This window comes from Lepus europaeus, unplaced genomic scaffold, assembly GCF_033115175.1.
Source record: "Lepus europaeus isolate LE1 unplaced genomic scaffold, mLepTim1.pri SCAFFOLD_3_1, whole genome shotgun sequence".
NCBI classification, from domain to species: domain Eukaryota; kingdom Metazoa; phylum Chordata; class Mammalia; order Lagomorpha; family Leporidae; genus Lepus; species Lepus europaeus.
This window is the reverse complement of record NW_026909276.1, coordinates 13,023,949-13,044,024: the sequence shown is the minus strand read 5'-3', so window position 1 is coordinate 13,044,024 and position 20,076 is coordinate 13,023,949. Positions and strand designations below refer to the sequence as shown.

Sequence of the window (20,076 nt, the reverse complement as noted above, 5' to 3'; positions counted from 1 at the left end):
AGAAAATAAGAATTTCAGGGTAGGCCTTGTAAGTGTGCTTAAGATGCAAACAAACATGAAACTGTTCTTCCTATCTGAGACTATAGTCAAATTATGCAGATTTCCAAAGTCTGGTGTTCCTGGTGTAGTCAATGGAATCATTACAATATAAGATGGAGGTGTCTTCTAACTTGATGTAGGCTTGTGGGGCAGCTTTGGTTTTTTTCCTTGATGGATATGCAGGGATGTGCCTATGTTATGTTCCTACTTATCTCAAAATCTTCAGTAAGTTCTTGGTAATTGTAAAACTTGCTCTGAGGTGTTTTGTGGGAAGTTAGAAAGTCAACTATAACAGTTTAGTTGGCTGGGAGAGCAATGCAACTTCCTATCTGAGACAGACTGTGGTCATCCTGAAAACCATCCAGGACAGTTTACAGGACAACTCTATACTCATGAGGGAAACTGTGGGCACTGAGCTGGCAATGTCTTAGGGTTCTGTGTCCCAACTCAGTGTTGTAAAGGAGAAAAGACAAGAATCAGAAAGATTCCTGGGAAACTCAGATCTAGCTGAGGTAACCATCAAGAGGGGCTAAATTCCAGCAATTATAGTGGACAATATTGACAAGTAATGGTTCAAAGATCATAAAAAATAAGAAAAGCTATATTTTAGCAGATATGGGGTGCACAATAACTTATGAGTCGTAATAGTTTAATGACTAGATGTGTTGACATGACTTCGGATATGTAAGTTTCTATCACTTGAACTAATGGTTCCATAAAACATAGACACTGTTAAGAATTCAATAAAAATGCTAATATGCATGTGCTTGTTTCCAACCTGAAGTAATTTTTCCCATTTGTTCTCAAGCCTCATAGTGAGCAGCAAGATAAAATTGCCTCAAATACACAAATATCAAACAAACTTGAATTTATTTGTTTTAAATTTTTATTTTCTTGAAAGGCACATACAGATACAGAGAAATAGTCATTCATTTCTCCAAATGTCCACAATAACAAGTGCTAAGTCAGATAAATCATGAGAGAGGAATTCAATGAGTACCTCTCATGAAAGGAGCAAGGAGCCATTCACTTGAGTTATCATTTGCTGCATCCCAGAGTGTACAGCAGCACAAACCAGAAGTAGTCGGGATGTAAACCAGGCATTCATGTATCAGATGAAGGAACACCAAATAGTGATTTAACATCTGTGCCAAACATCCACTCAATGGTGAGCAAATTGACATAAAAATATAAGGCCATCCTATAATAGCATACTGGGATGTTATAGAAGACCAGGCAAGATTAGCCAGAGCTGGCCCAGATCAGCAGCACTGTCCACCAGACCTCCAGTACAAAATTCACACCTAAAATAATTATTTTTAAATTTCATGGCACCAGGTGCTGTCATTTCAAGCAATTAGGATTGCCAGCTTTATCAAATAAAAAGTGCAGAATGGTCTAATTGGATACATACAGTACATTGAAATACCATACATTTTGAATACCATAGTGGGCAAATTCCCAACATTATCATTTTAGTCTGATATACTGAATATACACTGGAGTAACATTAATAACATTGAGAATTAATTTTCTTTCTTTCTTTTTTTTTGACAGGCAGAGTGGACAGTGAGAGAGAGAGAGAGAGAGGGAGAAAGGTCTTCCTTTAATGTTGGTTAACCCTCCAATGGCCGCTGTGGCCAGTGCACTGTGGCCAGTGCACTGTGGCTGGCGCACCATGCTGATCCAAAGCCAGAAGCCAGGTGCTTCTCCTGGTCTCTCATGCGGGTGCAGGGTCCAAGCACTTGGGCCATCCTCCACTGCACTCTCAGGCCACAGCAGAGAGCTGGACTGGAAGAGGGGCAACCGGGATAGAATCTGGCACCCTGACCGGGACTAGAACCTGGTGTGTGGGCACCACAGGTGGAGGATTAGCCTAGTGAGCCGTGGTGCCAGCCAATTTTCTTTTTTAAAGATTTATTTATATATTTGAAAGTCAGTGTTATACAGAGAAAAAAGGCAAAGCAGAGAGAGAGAGAGAGAGAGAGAGAGAGAGAGAGATATTCAGTGCATTGGTTCACTCCCCAATTGGCTGCAATGGCCGGAGCTGGGATGATTTGATGCCAGGAGCCAGGAGCTTCATCCAGGTATTCCCACACAGGTGCAGTGGCCCAAGGACTTGGGCCATTTTTTGCTTTCCTAGGCCATAGCAGAGAGCTGGATTGGAAGTAGAGCAGCTGAGACTTGAACTAGCACCAATGTGGGATGCTGGCACTGCAGGCACTGGCTTTATCTGCTACACCACAACACCAACCTTGAGAATTAATTTTTAAATTTGATTTTGTGGAAGCATATAATATCATTTTCATGTCATAATTGACTTTTTCAATCTTTAACATTATGCTACATATCTTGATCAACATCTTTTTTTCTTACAAAAAGAGCTTTATTATATGTTTTTATTCTTTGCTTCAATACTGCATATCATGATTTCACTTATTCTCACACTGCAAGAATGTTTACCAACATTTATTTACCAAAATTTATATATTTATTTGAAAGACAGAGTTACACAGAGAGAGGGGAGGAGAGAGAGAGAGAAAGAGTGAGAGAGAGAGAGAGAGAGAGAGAGAGATCTTCCATCCACTGGTTCACTCCCCAGTTGGCCGCAACAGCTGGTGCTATGCTGATCCGAAGCCAGGATCCAGGAGCTTCTTTTGGGTCTCCCACTTGGGTGCAGGGGTCCAAGGACTTGGGCCATCTTCTACTGCTTTCCCACTCCATAGCAGAGAGCTGGTCTCAAACTGGCACCCATATGGGGTGCTGGCACTGCAGGCCAGGGCATTAACCCACTGTGCCACAGCGCTGGCACCCAAAATTTATTTTTTTCAAGTTTTAAACTTCATTTCAAAGATAATCATGACAAACATCTAAATAATTATACACTTCAAATCAAAATTTATTTTGCCAGGGATTCCAAGGTAGCAGAATAGAGAAAGATCATACTACACTAGGCTAGAAGAAAATAATTTAAAAAAGGTGAAGAAAGTGCATTTTCAGGAGTGAGTTGGAGGGAAAACTGCAGTGAAGATTCTGTGGAAGGAGGAGAGATATTGTGGATCTGTATGGAAGGTGCAGATGTGCAGCAATGTGCACAGACACACCACATAACCCCAGAAGCCAAGAGCTGGAGAAAGTACCAGCTTTGGAGGGTGAGGTGTGATCAGACTGCAGCACCCTGTAACACTGGTGATATAGTCGGAATGAGAGCCTAGTAGACTACACTTTGAATCTGGCCTGGAGACCTGAGGGGAACAGGGTGCATGCTCACCCAGGAAAAAAAGGGGCATAATTCTTTCTACCCACCTGTCTCCCTCACACACACAACAGTGCCTGGAAACCAACTGAAAGAGGGTGGGTGCCATTTTGTACATAAGTACTTAGCAGCTATAGCAGCTCTTGTGCACTTGCCCAGAAACTAGCAAGGACAGATGCCATCTTGGCAGCTCCATGCAATGGGGGCAGATAAGGTGCCATGCTGACATTAGCAACAGTTGAAGAGACTCTTGTATGTGCCCAGTAACTGGTGGGAAGAAGGGGTGATTTTGAAATGATTAAGGCTGCAGCCAGTGTGTATTGTGCACATGTGGGATCCAGGGATTTTACCAGAGGGAAAAATCCATGTTTCCCACTGTCTTTGAGTCTGCTAGTTTGATGGGGGCTGGGCACCCATGTACAACTGTGAGGTGCCCCCAGCTTCTCAATGTATTGCTGGCACGAGGTTCAAACCGTCTATGCAGTATACTCACATGCAGCTGGCTCTGGGAACATCTCTGCCTCTCTGTGAATGGGGCCAGGCTAGTGGGGCAGAGTGGATCCTATGTACAACATGACTGTGATTGTGCCTTGTGGGATAACACTAAGGGAACCCTGCGACTGAGAGAGTACAGAGTGTTGCTGGTTTTCTGGGTAATTACTGTTTATAGCTCCACACACTCTGAGCTCCCTAATTAGGGTGGGACATTGCAGCAGGATCTGTGCTCATCCTTTGTGCAATTCATATACCAGCATAGGTGAAAGTTACACCCACTGCGGCCTAACACTCAGGCATTGGACACCTTAGAAGAGCAGAGGGAAAGGTGTGATGATGCCAACATAGGTGGTCATTCCCTCCTTTCTGTTGGCAATTAAGAAGACATACCATGTCCAAAATGGGTGTGACCCTGGATACTCACTCCATCCTGGAGCATAGACTAGAGCCCCCAGGACACACTCAGCTCAAGCATCTGGGTAGTCACTAAAAGAGCATAGTTCAAAAATAATCCATCAGAGGAAAAATCCAATAAATGTCTCCACAAATGCCTAAAAATAAATGCAGAAATTCAAGATAAAGAAAAAAGAAAACAACATAATTCCACCAAAGGAATGCAAACACTTCAATATTAGACTTTGAAGATGAAGAGGTTGATGAAATACCTGAAATGTAATTCAAAAAATTAATCAAAGGATTAAGAAGCAATGAGAAGGCCGGTGCCATGGTTTAACAGGATAATCTTCCACCTTGTGGCACCAGCACACCGGGTTCTAGTCCCGGTCGGGGCGCTGGATTCTATCCCAGTTGCTCCTCTTCCAGGCCAGCTCTCTGCTATGGCCCGGGAAGGCAGTGGAGGATGGCCCAAGTCCTTGGGCCCTGTACCCGCATGGGAGACCAGGATAAGCACCTGGCTCCTGGCTTTGGATCAGTGAGATGTGCCGGCCACAGTGGCCATTGGAGGGTGAACCAACGGCAAAAAGGAAGACCTTTCTCTCTGTCTCTCTCTCTCACTGTCCACTCTGCCTGTTAAAAAAAAGAAGCAATGAGAAAAAATTCAAAAATGAAAGAAATTCATAAATGACATGAAAGAAAACTTGTTCCATAAAGTTGAGATTTTTAGAGAAACCAAAATAAATTATTAGAAATGAAGAGTTAAATATGTCAAATAAAAAGGCAGTGGAAAGTCCTAACAACAGACTGGTTGAGGGGGAAGAAAGAATATCTGAGCTAGAACACAATCACTGGGAATTTTTCAGTAAGAACAACAAAAAAAAGAAGAAATTAGAAAAATTTAAAACAGTGTTGGAGACTGTTGGGATACTATCAAAGGACCCAGCATATGGGTCTTAGGAGTTTCTGAAGGTGTGGAAAGAGAAAATGGATTAGAAAACATATTCAGTGAAATAATTACAGAAAACTTCCCTAATTTGGAAAAAAAAAAGAGAAGTCAAAGTACACGAGGCACACAGAACTCCTTATAGCCATGACAAGAAAAGTCTTCATCACAACACATTACAATCAAATTTTCAACAATAAAACACAAACAAAAGATTCTAAAATGAGCATAAAATACCAAATTGCTCTCACAGGGTCTACAACTGCACTCACATCTGAATTCTCATCAGAAACTCTGCAGGCTAGGAGAGAATGGAGAGACATAATACAAGTCTTTGAAAAAACAGTTAACCCCGCATACTGTACCATGTAAAGCTATCATTTATGAATTAAGGTGAAATAAAGAGCTTCCATAACAAACAGAAATTGAGTGTCACCACTCGCTTACCCTTACAAAAGTTCCTTAAGAATGTGCTACACACAGAAACACAGAAAGTTAGACTTCATTATGAAAGAATGTGAAGGCAGTAAAAGTACAAAATAAATATAAAGCAAACAATATGAATATATATAGAAAAAAATGCCAGGGCCAAGCCATTACTTATTGATCATAACCTTGATGTAAATGGCCTGAACTCTCCAGTTAAAAGATACAGACTTGTTGAATGGATTGAAAACCGAGACCTGTCTATTTGCTGCCTACAAGAAACACACCTCAACAGCAAGGAGAAATGCAAATTGAAAGTGAAAGAATGGGAAAAGTTATTCCACACTAATGGAAAGCAAAAAAGGGGCTGGTGCCATGGCTCACTTGGTTAATCCTCTGCCTGTGGTGCTGGCATCCCATATGGGCACTGGGTTCTAGTCCTGGTTGCTCCTCTTCCAGTCCAGCTCTCTGCTGTGGCCCAAGGGGGCACTAGAGGATGGCCCAAGTGCTTGGGCCCCTGCACCCACTTGGGAGACCAAGAGAAGGCACCTGGCTCCTGGCTTCTTATTGGTGCAGTGCCAGTGGCCATTTGGAGAGTGAACCAATGGAAGGAAGACCTTTCTCTCTGTCTCTCTCTCTCACTGTCTATAACTCTACCTGTCAAATAAATTAACAACAACAACAAAAAAGAACAAGTGTAGTCATCCTAATATCAGACAACATAGACTTTAACCAAAATATTGTTAAAAGATTCAAAGAAGGGCACTATGTGGAGATTAAGTGATCAATTCAACATAAGATGATACAATAATAAATGTTTAAAATCCAATGCCAGGGCATCTGGTTATTTACAAGAAATATTAACAGATCTAATGGGAGACATAGATTCCAATACAATAGTAATGAGAGACATCAACACTGATTTTCCTCAATGGACAGATCAACTAGACAGAAAATCAACAAAGAAACAACAGAGCTAATTCATATTATGGATTAAGTAAACCTAAATGATATTGACAGAGCTTTTCATTCCACAGTTGTAAGACACATTATTTTCATCATTGTGTGGAACATTCTATGTTATAGACCATATGCTAGGCCATAAAGCAAGTCTTAGAAATCTTAAAAATCTGAATCATGCCATGCATCTTCTCTGACCATAATGGAATTAAACAGGAAATTAACAACTCAAGAATTTATAAAACATATGCAAACACATGGAGACTGAAGAACATGTGCCTGAATGAATAGTGGGTCATAGAAGAAATAGAAATAAAAAAAAAGTTCTGGAAATGAATGAAGATAACACAACACATCAAAACTTATAGAATACAGCCAAAGTAGTGTAAGAGGGAAGTTTATAACAATTGAATGCCTACATCAAAAAATTGGAAAGGTACCAAATAAACAAACTTTCAATACATCTAATGTGTGGGGTTTCAAAAATGAATGAGACAGAACACAGACATTTTCACATACAGAGTGCTCCCCAGATTGCTCTGGCTAGCACTTTTTATTAGAGGATACCAGCAAGTCTAGAAGCTAGCAAGCACATAGGCACAGTTGGTGTACAACTTTAGGTGGAAAAGGAATCCAGTCTGGTGATCCATGACAGAGAACAGAGCAGTGGTGTAAATCTTCAAAGACAGGTCCATTCAAATACTTGGAAGTCTACAAATTCTGGAAAACATCCCAGGTACCAATTAATGTCCATTAGCCCCCTGCTGTCTCTGCTGCCACATTCCTTTGAGGGTAAGTGTGCCCATTCCCCAGCCTCTTTTGGTGGATATCAGAAACTGTGGCTATGCCTCTAACTTCAGGGGAGTGTGCTCTCCTGAGAGACACTTAGGCAGCATCCTCTACTTCTCCCTTTTCTTTATTTTAAGCATAGATCTAGATTAGGTATGCATGAGATGATGCATGTATCAAACACAGGATGAGGACCATAATAACTGGTACCACAAAGTGCAGCAGCCAATGCAGCCAGAATCCCAATTGCCACCATTCAGGTTTAATATTTAAATGAGAAATTTCATTTTTGATGTTATCAATTTCCTTTTGAATTAAATTAGAATTATCTGTGATGTTGAAACAACATAATCCTGGAAATTATTGTCATCCAATTTGATGTTTAAGTGGTAAATAATCAATAGCAGCACAATTTTTTAATTTAATGAATTCATTTTTACATAGATACAACTTTAATAGAACAGTGGTTCTTTCCCCCTAACCCTCCATCCCCCTCCCATCCCACCTCCCATTCCCTCTCCCATCTCCTTCCTCATTATGGATCATTTTTAGTAGGACTTTATATATAGAGGACCAACTCTATGCTAATCATAGATTTCAACAACTTGCCCCCATGCCAACACACAACATGTAGGGTACAGTTTAGGGAGAGAATTTGCAGTTGATTCTTATATTACAATTCAATAGGGACAGAGGTCCTACCTGGGGAGCAAGTGCACAGTGATTACTGTTTTTCCTTTAACAATTAACACTCTTTTTATGATGTCAGTGATCATCTGATGCCCTTGTCATGGGCTGCCAGGGCTATGGAAGCCTTTTGTGACCCCAGACACCATTGGTATTTGGACACAGCCATAAGCGAAGATGATGTTCTCTTCTTCCTTCAGAGAACAGTGTCTCCTTTGATGACCTTTTCTTTCCTCTGAGGTCTCACAGAGATCTCCATGTAGGATTGTTTTTGTCAGAGTTTTGTCTTTCCATGCCTGAAATGCTCTTGCAGGCCTTTCAGCCTGACCAGGAAGCCTTGAGGGTTGATTCTGAGGTCAGAATGTTATTTACTGCAAAAGTCATTCTAGGAGTCTGCTGTGTGGACTGCTTCCCATGTTGGTCCTTCCTTCCTTTTTAATTCTATTTTTTTTAACCAGGTACTTGATGTTATTTATATTATCACTTTTAAACTTAGACTGGTCTATCTGTTGAAGCATAATTTTGTAAAACACCTTCATGAATTTGAATTAACTCTAAATGCAGCGATGGCCTTAGCAGTTTTTTTTTTAAATAGGCAAGCTCTTCTAGGAAGATGGGTGATAACAATTCCAAAAACAGGATAACAACACAGGGTTTCCTACAGGTATCTTTACTTCAGGAGTAACAGTTGTTAAACAGTAAGAGCCAACAGGGAGGGAAAAGCATAACATAATGATTAACAAGATCAAAGTAGAACTGTATGTAAGTTGAGCAAAAATAGTGGTAAATAAAGTCTCAGGAGTTTCTAGAATGTGTTTCTGTTGTGCAGAAGCAATCAGCAATCAATGACTTCATATCTCCCCAGGTGGTCGATTTGTCTTGGGGGACTTGCAATGAAGTGGCTTTGTTTTTGATTCTTTGAAAGAGGGTGAAACAGTGGCACTGATTTTTTGTCTTCTTTAGTTGTAAAGGAGGAATTGTATCCTGTAACTGCTGGTGCCAACTCATGGTGTCTGTAGGTCAGACACAGTGGGCTGGAATCCACACAGGACCTGTAAAGGCATAAAACAGAAACAAACCCTCTTCCCCATGTTTTGAGTGGTTTAGAGCCCTTTGAGTTAGGATGGGGGGGCTACTTATAAACTAACAGTCATGGTTCTTCATGAGCTGGATGGGAATGCTGTTGTGCTAGGGTTTTAGAATCAAGAGAGGTAGAATTGAATTTTGAAAAATAAGTTAAATGATTAAGTGTAAATAAAAGAATGGCCATTTTATGATTAATCTCCCCAGGGGTGTTTCCCCCTTTTGTTTTTGAAGAAGAGTTTTAAGCATATGATGGGTGTGCTCAACAATGGCTTGACCTGCAGGATTATGGGATATCTTATAATATCTTATAATTGACAAAAATGATTGAATGCAGAAGAGGTATAGGTGGGCCCATTATCAGTCTTTAATTGAATAAGTAACAAATCTTACATTATGGATAATGCTTTACTTGTCAAGATAAAACTAATGTAAATGGTTTATACCATCATCCTTCCTCCAAATAGATTTTTATAAACAAATGTCTGGGCTTGATTTATTAAAAAAATTGAACACAATGACATAGCAAGTAGATTCTCCTTTAAGTGGAATTGTCCAAATGTAACCTGAATGGGTATTAATAATAACATGTCAATAAGAGAAGGATTTTGATAAAGGACAATGAGTTATGTCCATTTGTCAAAGCTCATTGGCATGATGGCTTGGTGTTGCTCTTATTGGCTCCATAAAGACCATGTGGCTATGCCTGGGCATGACAGATCCCCTGTCACACTGTTACCAGATCTGGTACCTGCTCCAATCACCACCATTTGCCAAGGCTAGAGGAATGCTTTCAGGAACATATCAGCTTTGTGAACTTAGAACTTTCTATACCATATGGATAGCAGTTGCTGCCCATGTCCTGGACCTCAGCACATGTCATTGTCATATTTTACATAAGATCACATCAGGGGAACCATCATCCTGACCTTGATTTGACATCTGCAGTCACAGCCCTGTTGGCCTGACAACTGCACCTGGGTGGGATGGGAGGAGAGGAGCAGCTGCTAATGAGCCCAGCTGGCTGGAAACTCCATTTCAACTACCACACTTTGGTTACCATGGGTTTGGCAAGCTGCTTTTTAGTAAATTATATATTTTTGGAAATGAACCAGTGTCAGTTGACAGACTTCCTGAAAAAAAAAAAAAACAGCCAGGTGGGCTCAGCCAGCAAGCCCTTCTCTCCTTAGACTCAGAGGCTCAGTGGTGAGGGGTAGCCCTGATGAGTAGCCAGGGAAGATTGAAGGCAAGCCCTGGGAGGCCCTCTCAACCAGACTTTGCTTCACATTTGAATGTACAACCCAACCCACCTGTCAGAAGGCCTCCACCCTTAGGCCTTGCTTTCTGCTGTTATGCTGTCTCTCAGGCCTGCAGGTTCCTCTCCCACCGCACACTAAGAGCTGGAACAGGTGGCCTGGAGGGAAGGACAGACACCATGGGCCACTTGGGGTAGACACAGAAACATCAATATCTGCCATAGAAGGTGTCCCATCCTCTTCACTCACAGCTAATGTTAAGCCCATTTCCCTCCATATACATGGCTTGCTACAGTCCCTACTGCCACGACAGCATTTGGCTCCCTCCCATCCATGGAAGGGGCCAGGCAGAGACCTCATACTCCAAGTACAGGAAAAATAAATAGAGGAAATATATGTTTTGAACAATAAATATGGTATCTAGAATGTAACACTGCATGACATTTAAAAATGTTACAAAAGCGCTTTTATAGAATTATAATCAATATATATCATTTGGACACAGTAACACAATGGAAACAAGTAACTTTATTACTGCTATTGATTCTGAAACAGACAATAAAGATAGACTCATTTATTTGATGGGAGGAATGTCTCTGAAAGAGTGGAAATTGAGATGATACCATACACTGCCTTTAAGGGTGAATACACACGTAACTGAACAACAAGGAAGATTGTTTTTCACTAGGTTGATGTCTCAAATTAAAATGTCTAACTCATTAAAGTTAGAGCATCTTATCAACCCCATCACACCACACTCCTTGTCAACCTCCCAAATTCACCATCTCTGTATATTAGGAAAATGATTTTTTTTTTGACAGGCAGAGTGGACAGTGAGAGAGAGACAAAGAGAAAGGTCTTCCTTTGCCGTTGGTTCACCCTCCAATGGCCGCTGCAGCCAGCACACTGCGGCCAGCGCACCATGCTGATCCGAAGCCAGGAGCCAGGTGCTTCTCCTGGTCTCCCATGGGGTACAGGGCCCAAGCACTTGGGCCATCCTCCACTGCACTCCTGGGCCATAGCAGAGAGCTGGACTGGAAGAGGGGCAACCGGGACAGAATCTGGCGCCCCGACCGGGACTAGAACCCGGTGTGCTGGCGCCGCTAGGCAGAGGATTAGCCTGTTGAGCCATGGTACCGACCAGGAAAATGATTTTTACCTAAAAATATGCACACTATAGGATAATCATTTTTATTTTCAATATTTATTTTGATCTTCTGCTTTGTTTCAGTTTGTCTGTTTTTGAATAATTTATTTTCCATCCATAATCAGATTTTTAGGCCCTATGCTTTTAATGTTAATTTTCCATGTAAAACCTTCAAATGTATTAAAATTGTATTGTTATTTTTCAATTCATTTTTGCCTTTTTAATTTTATTTTTGAATAAAGAACAAAGACCTAACTTTGAACATTTTGCTATATTTTTTCATGTGTATCAAGAAGACTTGCATAAAATCTGTTTAGCTTATCTTGCTTAATAGCTGCTACTGTAATTCACAATACATGAGCAAAAATATCTGTTGTGATGTATTTTCTTGGTAACTAAGATGAAAGTGGAAGTCATTGAGATAATTTTGTTGGAATGTTGATTATAAAGGAGGAAATTTTACCTGCAAAATCATTTTCTTTATCCCTTCCTAGAACACAGTGTGTTGGTCATATATGTAGCCATGAGATAAGAGTATGGAGACTATAAGCCACATGGTCATGATCATGTTAATGTTACACTCTCAGACTACTGTATTATCCCCAGATCATATAATTTGGGGAGCTTGTTAGAAAAATACAAATGATTTAGAAAAGCCCATGAGTTCAATTATCTATTATACTCAATCAGGTTTATTCTTAACTGAATGGAAACAATATTTTATTTAGTTATTTATTTATAATCATTATCAATCACCCTCCTTATCTCTTACCCAGGTTGTCCATTATGGTAATTTAGTCTCCCACAAATGATGCATGAAGCCCCTCTGGTATTAGGGAAAAGACTTCCCAGTGTCTGTCCCCCTCAGCTTCAACACAATCCTAGCATTACTTCAGGAGCATAACTGTGAAAGATATACCAAATCATATAGATATATTGTAGACGATACTATTTTTAGAGTCTAAAACGATGCTTGTTGTTCCTCTTTTCTATTAAAAGAGACAGCTGGGGAAGCAGGACACACAGTAGACTCATAGAATGGCAAATGCCCAAAACAGCACTCCTGCCTCAGAATCAACCCTTGGGACATTCAGATCTGGCTAAAAGGTCCATGAGAGTCTCACAGGCATGGAAAGCCATGACAGAGTGGCAAAAAACAATCTAAATGAAAGACCCTGGTGAACAAGACCCCAGCAGAAGGAACAGGCCATCAAGGAGAGAGGCGCCTTTCTCTGAAGGGAGGAAGGAACCTCCACTGTGACACGGCCTTGACTAAACAAGTTCAGAGTCGGTGAACTCAAGGGGCTTCCATAGCCTAGACAGCTCATAGCAAGAGTCTCGGGTGATTGCTGACATCACAAATAAGAGTGCCAATTGTTAAATCAACAATGGGATTCACTGGGTACATGCTCCCCATGTAGGATCTCTGTCCTTAATGTGTTTTACTATGAAACTTTAAAACACTACTAATCGAACAATACCCTATACCTTGTGCGGTTGTGTGAATGCAGCCTGTTGAAATCCTTGCTTAGTATATACTAAGTTGATCTTCAGTATATGAAGGTAATTGAAAATGAAACTCGATAAAGGGTGGGATGGGAGAGGGAGAGGGGAGGGCCACGGGAGGGAGGGAGGTGGGGGGGAAGCCGCAACAATACAAAAGTTGCACTTTGTAAATCCACATTTATGAAATAAAAAATTTTAAAAAAGAGACAGCTGATTATAATTAATTTAATCAAAACAGCAGTATTATTTTTACTTCAATATGACTTCATTATTGTAGTTTTTTCCTACAATAAGCAAACGTGTAGAGAAAGCAATTTTCAAGACATTTCTTAAAATTTTCCCTTTAAATTAATAAATAGATGGCAGTCAGAAAGCTAGAGAAATTAAGAAAAGGTATTATAATTTAAATAAATACCTATTGGGGACATACTAATACTTGCCTGTTAATTATACACATTCAATTCTTGCTAGTAATCCCTGGCTCATTTTGTTATCACTTATTTTTATCCACAAAATAATTGTAATCATAGCACATCAGGTTAATCTGACACTTAGAGTGTACACAGCAATCCACCTTCCTGATAATTCACTTGTGAGGAAGCAGATAGTGGCTCAACTAGATGGGTTCCTCCCACAGACACAGGAGACCTGGACTGAGTTTCTGCCTCCTGGCTTTGGCCTGGCCAAGCTGAAGCTATTTAGGGCACTTGGGAATGGAAGTAAACAGAAGATTCATTCTCTTCTCTCTGTCCCCCTCTCTCTCCCTCTCTCCCTCTCTCTCCCTCTCTCCCCCTCTCTCCCTCTCTCCCTCTCCCCCTCTCCTTCTCTCCCTCTCTCCATCTCTACAATTCTACCCTTTCAAAAAAAATAAATAAATGAATATTTTTTTTTGACAGGCAGAGTTAGACAGTGAGAGAGAGAGACAGAGAGAAAGGTCTTCCTTCTGTTGGTTCACCCCCAAATGGCTGCTATGGCCGGCATACTGCAGCGATCCGAAGCCAGGAGTCAGGTGCTTCCTCCTGGTCTCCCATGCAGGTGCAGGTCCCAAGCACTTGGGTCATACTCTACTGCCTTCCTGGGCCGCAGCAGAGAGCTAGACTGGAAGAGGAGCAACCGGGACAGAATCCAGCCCCCAACCAGGACTAGAACCCAGGGTCTGGCACCGCAGGCAGAGTATTAGCCTAGTGAGCCATGGCACTGGCATGAATACTTTTTTGAAAAGATTTATTTTATTTGAAATGCAGAGGCAAGAAAGAGAGGTCTTCCATCTGCTGGTTCATTCCCCAAATGGCTGCAGCTGCTGCAGCTGCGCCAATCCAAAGCCAGGAGTCAGGAGCTTCGTCCATGTCTCCTGCACTAGTGCAGGGGCCCAAGCACTTGAGCAATCTTTGACTGCTTTCCCAGGCCACAGCCGACAGCTGGATCAGAAGTGGACCAGCCAGGACATGAACTGGAGCCCATATGGGAAGCCAGCACTGCAGGCAGCAGCTTTATCTGCTATGCCAAATGCCAGCCCCAGTGAACACAATTTTAAAATAATACATTTTTAAAAGTTGGCGGTATTGTGGCAGCAGCTGGCTTCCAGGAAGCTCACCAATTATTAAGAGCCTGGCCCTGCACATTGCTACAGTGAGCTGGGCTGAACCGCTGTGCCACAGGTCCTTTTAGAATAAATCATGGGATTGAGCTTCATTCAGATGTAGTAGAATACGCCAAGGAAAAACTGGAGAGCTTTGTCAAAAATAATAGCTTTGATAAATTTGAGTTCTGTGAACCTGCATTTGTAGTTGGTAACTACCTCTAGAAATGTCTTACAGTTATCAGTATGATCGAATTTATTGTGGTGCTAGGGTCCAAAAAGGCCATGAAAACTATGTGAAAGTTTTACTGAATGTGGGAGGCATGCTAGTCATGCCTATAGAAGATCAGTTAACACAGATTATGTGACGGGACAAAACACTTGGGAAAGTAAAAATATCCTTGTTGTTTCATTTGCTCCACTTGTGCAGCCAAGTAAGAATGGTTATGGCAAGCCTGCTTCTGTGGGACTCCCCCCTGTGCTGTCAGGAACCTGCAGGACTTGGCTTGTATTTATATTCACAGCCCACTTAGAAATTTCATAAACAATGAAATGCAGGCCAAAAGGTTCCACCCAAAAGGAAAAGAAAGAGAGTGAAACAGAATTAACAGGCACGTCCTTGTAGGTAATCAGCTTATGCCTCAGCCTCTTAGTGAGGAGGATGAGAAAATGGAAGATCCCAAAGAAGAGGAGAAAGATCACAGTGAAGCTATGAAGCCAGAAGAGCTGCCTCAGAATTCATGGAGAAAGAAAATCATCAGCTGCCCTCCCTGAGTCTTTAAAAGCTTAATTGGCTGGCACCGCGGCTCAGTAGGCTAATCCTCTGCCTGCAGTGCCGGCACACCGGGTTCTAGTCGGGGCACAGGATTCTGTCCCGGTTGCTCCTCTTCCAGTCCAGCTGTGGCCCAGGAGTGCAGTGGAGGATGGCCCAAGTGTTAAGGAGACCAGGAGGAAGCACCTGGCTCCTGGTTTCGGATTGCTACAGCCCGCCAGCCGTGGCAACCATTTAGGGAATGAACCAATGGAAGGAAGACTTTTTTCTCTGTCTCTCTCACTGTCTATAACTCTACCTGTCAAATAAATTTTAAAATATTTCTTAAAAAGAAAAAAAAAGGGCCGGCACCATGGCTCACAAGGCTAATCTTCCCCCTGTGGCACCGGCACCCCAGATTCTAGTCCTGGATGGGGTACCGGACTCTGTCCCGGTTGCTCCTCTTCTAGCCCAGCTCTCTGCTGTGGCCTGGGAGTGCAGTGGAGGATGGCCCAAGTGCTTGGGCCCTGCACCCGCATGGGAGACCAGGAGAAGCACCTGGCTCCTGGCTTCGGATCAGTGCAGTGCTTTGAACTACAGCGGCCATTGGGGGGTGAACCAATGGAAAAGGAAGACCTTTCTCTCTATCTCTCTCTCTCACTGTCCACTCTGCCTGTCAAAAAAAAAAAAAGCTTGATTGACATGTTTTACAGACAAAAAACAGATTGAGAATAAAAAATGCCTACTGATAATTCCTGTAGACTTGAGCATGCAGAATTTGTTAGGAGTTAAAATAACGATTTCTTTCATCAGAGTGAATTTTAGGGAGGAAAAAGTATAACTTGTTTCTGTTAGTAACAAAAATAATGTACTGAGACATTAAAAAGAATCCCTTTTATAAAATCTATTTTTTTTAAACCTTGGGAAAATGCTGCTGTATAAGAGTCACCCACAATGCTGGAGCTCTTAAACCAAATACTTTTTTTTATTTTATTTATTTTTTTTATTTTTGACAGGCAGAGTGGACAGTGAGAGAGAGAGAGACAGTGAGAGAAAGGTCTTCCTTTTGCCGTTGGTTCACCCTCCAATGGCCACCGCGGCCGGCGCGCTGCGCTGGTCTGATGGCAGGAGCCAGGTGCTCATCCTGGTCTCCCATGGGGTGCAGGGCCCAAGTACTTGGGCCATCCTCCACTGCACTCCCTGGCCACAGCAGAGAGCTGGCCTGGAAGAGGGGCAACCGGGACAGAATCCGGCTCCCCGACCGGGACTAGAACCTGGTGTGCCAGCACCGCTAGGTGGAGGATTAGCCTATTGAGCCATGGCGCCGGCCAAACCAAATACTTTTTACACTGAACTATAGAAAAATGATCCTTAATAGACCTTGAAAATCGCCAGAGTCAAGATAACCTCACTAACTTTAAATACTGAAAATATAAAGGAGCAATAAAAACTGAGGGTTATATTAAGTGTATATTTTTTTTTTAACAGATAGAGTTAGAGAAAAAGATCTTCCTTCTGTTGGTTCACTCCTCAAATGGCTGCCACAGCCGGAACTACACCGATCTGAAGCCAGGATCCAGGTGCTTCCTCCTGGTCTCCTACACACTTGGGCCATCCTCCACTGCCTTCCCAGGCCACAGCAGAGAGCTGGACTGGAAGAGGAACAACCGGTACTAGAACCTGGCACCCATATGGAATGCCAGTGCCGCAGGCAGAGGATTATCCTAGTGAGCCATGGGACCGGCCCCAAGTATATACTTTCTAATATTCACTTGCTGTGCTCTTAAAAACCTCTGAGAAAGCAGATATCCCCACCCATCCACACCCCCCCACACACACAGGTCTTTTGGCAACAGATTAAAAAGCAAAAGTTGCAGGGCTATAAAATTTCATGAAACTTGTGTTTTTTAAAAGATAAATTACTTCATATGTTGCATTATTACTGCACTCATATATTGCCTGGAATATATTTACAGCAACTCAGAAATAGTAATTGCAACAAAAGTAAGGTAAATAGGTCTACAGAGCATTTGATTTCCTTATAAGATAAGTTTTCATACAGAAAATAAAATAACTGCAATTCAAATCAGATTTATATGCTTAAGAAACAGGCAAAGAACTTGAACAGATGTTTTTCACATGAGGAAATTCAAATGGTCAGCACATGAAAAAATACTCAGGATCACTTGCCATCAGGAAAATGCAAATAAATACCAAAATGAGGTTGCACCTCACCCCACACAGAAATCAATAAAAAAATTAATGCTGATGAGGATGTGTGGAAAAGGGTACCCTAACCACTATTGTTGGGGTTGTAAACTAGTACAGCCATTGTGGAAGACAGATGTCCATCAACCAATGACTGGATATAGGAAATGTGATACACACACACACTATGGAATACTATTCAGCTGGAAAAAAGAAATCCTGTATTTTGCAATAAAATGGATGCAACTGAAAACCATTATATTTAGTGATATATGCCAGTCTCAGAAAGACAAATACCATATTATTTCCTTGATCTATGGTAACTAATAGTATACACAAAATTTTTTATATGAGCAAAAATGACATTTTGATATTCAATATTTGTTTACAGCCTTGTCTCTGCTTTTGAGGAACAGTGCTATTTCCTGCTTACTCTTTGTTGAATTCTTTACTTAGTTTAGGGTTAATCTTATGAGTGTAATAGATTATGAAAATTATAGCATAAGGAAGGAGGAGGAAGGGTGACAGCATGGGTAGGAAGTATCCCTGCATGCCCAAATTTGTTATATGAATTCTGTTTACCTTAAAAATAAATTAAAAGGGACTGGCACTGTGGTGCAGTAGGTTAATTCTCCACCTGTAGTGCTGGCATCCCATATGGACGGCAGTTCTAGTCCCAGTTGCTCCTCTTCCAATCCAGCTCTCTGCTATGTCCTGGGAAAGCAGCAAATGGTCCAAGTGCTTACGCCCCTGTACCTGTGTGAGAGACCAGGAAGAAGCTCCTGGTTCCTGGCTTCTGATCAGCCCAGCTCCTGCCATTGAATTAACCGGTGGATGGAAGACCTCTCTCTGTGTCTCTCCCTCTCACTGTCTGTAACTCTACCTGTTAAGTAAATAAATAAAATCTACAAAAATTAATTAGTTAAAATGGAAAAAAGAAAAAAGTATGTGAAACCAAATCAGATTACTCTGCTGGAATTTCATCAATGACTGTTAACTTCCCATTAGAGTTGTGGTTGTGCTGCTCATTCTAACACTTAGGAATGATCTTTCTTCCTAACGTTCCTCTATTAAGTGGACACCTAGACTTTAGTAACCAGAGGTAATTAGGAAGAAAATCTCATGAGCACATTGTGTGGGATTAAACAGAAACTTTAATTTTGGTTCTAAAGAGCAAAAGGCTAGTATATGCCAAGGTAATCTGATGTAAAGATGAAGAAAATGATCATAATGGGCAGAGTACACAGAAACTTCTCAAACAATCTGGAATTATGTCAGTGTGCTACATTTTGGTGAGGATCAAACATGTAGTTAAAAAAGAGACCAAAGAGTAAGAAGAGTTACTGACTTTGTAAAACAAAGACAGTGATCTTGTGATGAAGAAATTCATGTTTTAAACAATTCAACCATAATTCCAAGTTCTGATATTTGCATTTTAGATATGAAAATGAGGCTTACTATATATATATATATATGTATAAGCACACACATACATACACACACACATATATATATATATTTAAAGATTTATTTGTTTTGAAAGTTAGAGAGTGAGGGAAAGACAAAGCGGTAGTTCTTCCATTTGCTGGTTAACTCCCTAGATAGACACTATGGCCAGCACTAGGCCAGGCTGAAGTCAAGAGCTAAGAGCTTCATCTAGGTCTCCCACATGGGTGGGTCATGGCCAAATCAGCCATCTTCTGTTGCTTTTCCCAGGTCAGTAACAGGGAGCTGTATTGGAAGCATAATAGCTGGGACATGAACCCGTGCCCATATGAGATTCTGGCATTTCAGGTAGTAGCTTTATCCATTATGTCACAACGACAGCCCCACAAAAATATTTTTAAGTTTTTAACATCATAAGAATTTTTATTTGAAAATAACATATTCTCATATAAATCACATTATGTGCCTATGCCCTATATTCTTGACCTTAAATTCCAAACAGGATCAAATCTAGTTAAGGTAAGAAAGTAGACCATGGAATTACTGGGATGACCTCGATGGGGATTCCCTTATGCCACTAATCCCTGACACTCTGAATCTTTCCTGAAATCAGCGATCACAATGAAGTGACTGGCATAGCCTGCCACAATCTTTCCCTGAGTCAGGCAGCCTCTCTGGGTGTTGATCCAGGTCACTGAGGGTTAAACCATACAGCAGCATGTCCCTGGGAGACAAATCTTGTCCCTTCTGCAGGGTTTGAGCAAATATACCGGTGACAAGAAGAAAAGTGAGGAGAGTGAAACACCTCAGATATGCTTTTGTCTCCACAGCTGAGAGTGAAACAGGAGCAACTAAATCTTGTCTGTATTCCCACTTCCTCCCAGGCTGCGGGGCCAGGACCCACCAGCAGAGAGTGCTGAAGGCTTATTTCATGTCTCTTCTTGTTATCATTGAAGGTGCCAGAAGTTATTTATCCTTAACCATCCCCTCTACCTGGGTCAAATGTGTTTAAACGATTATTGTTCATTCAAAATGCACACTAATAGAAAACAATCAATAATATAATATTATACATTTGCTAATGATCTAAAAAAGGCTACCAATGACAA

At 41.3% G+C, this 20,076-nt stretch overlaps 1 pseudogene; it reads left to right on the top strand.

Moving 5' to 3' along the window:
- Positions 1 to 4,190: 4,190 nt before the first annotated feature.
- On the top strand, positions 4,191 to 15,336 carry LOC133755224 (protein-L-isoaspartate O-methyltransferase domain-containing protein 1-like; annotated as a pseudogene).
- Positions 15,337 to 20,076: the final 4,740 nt, after the last annotated feature.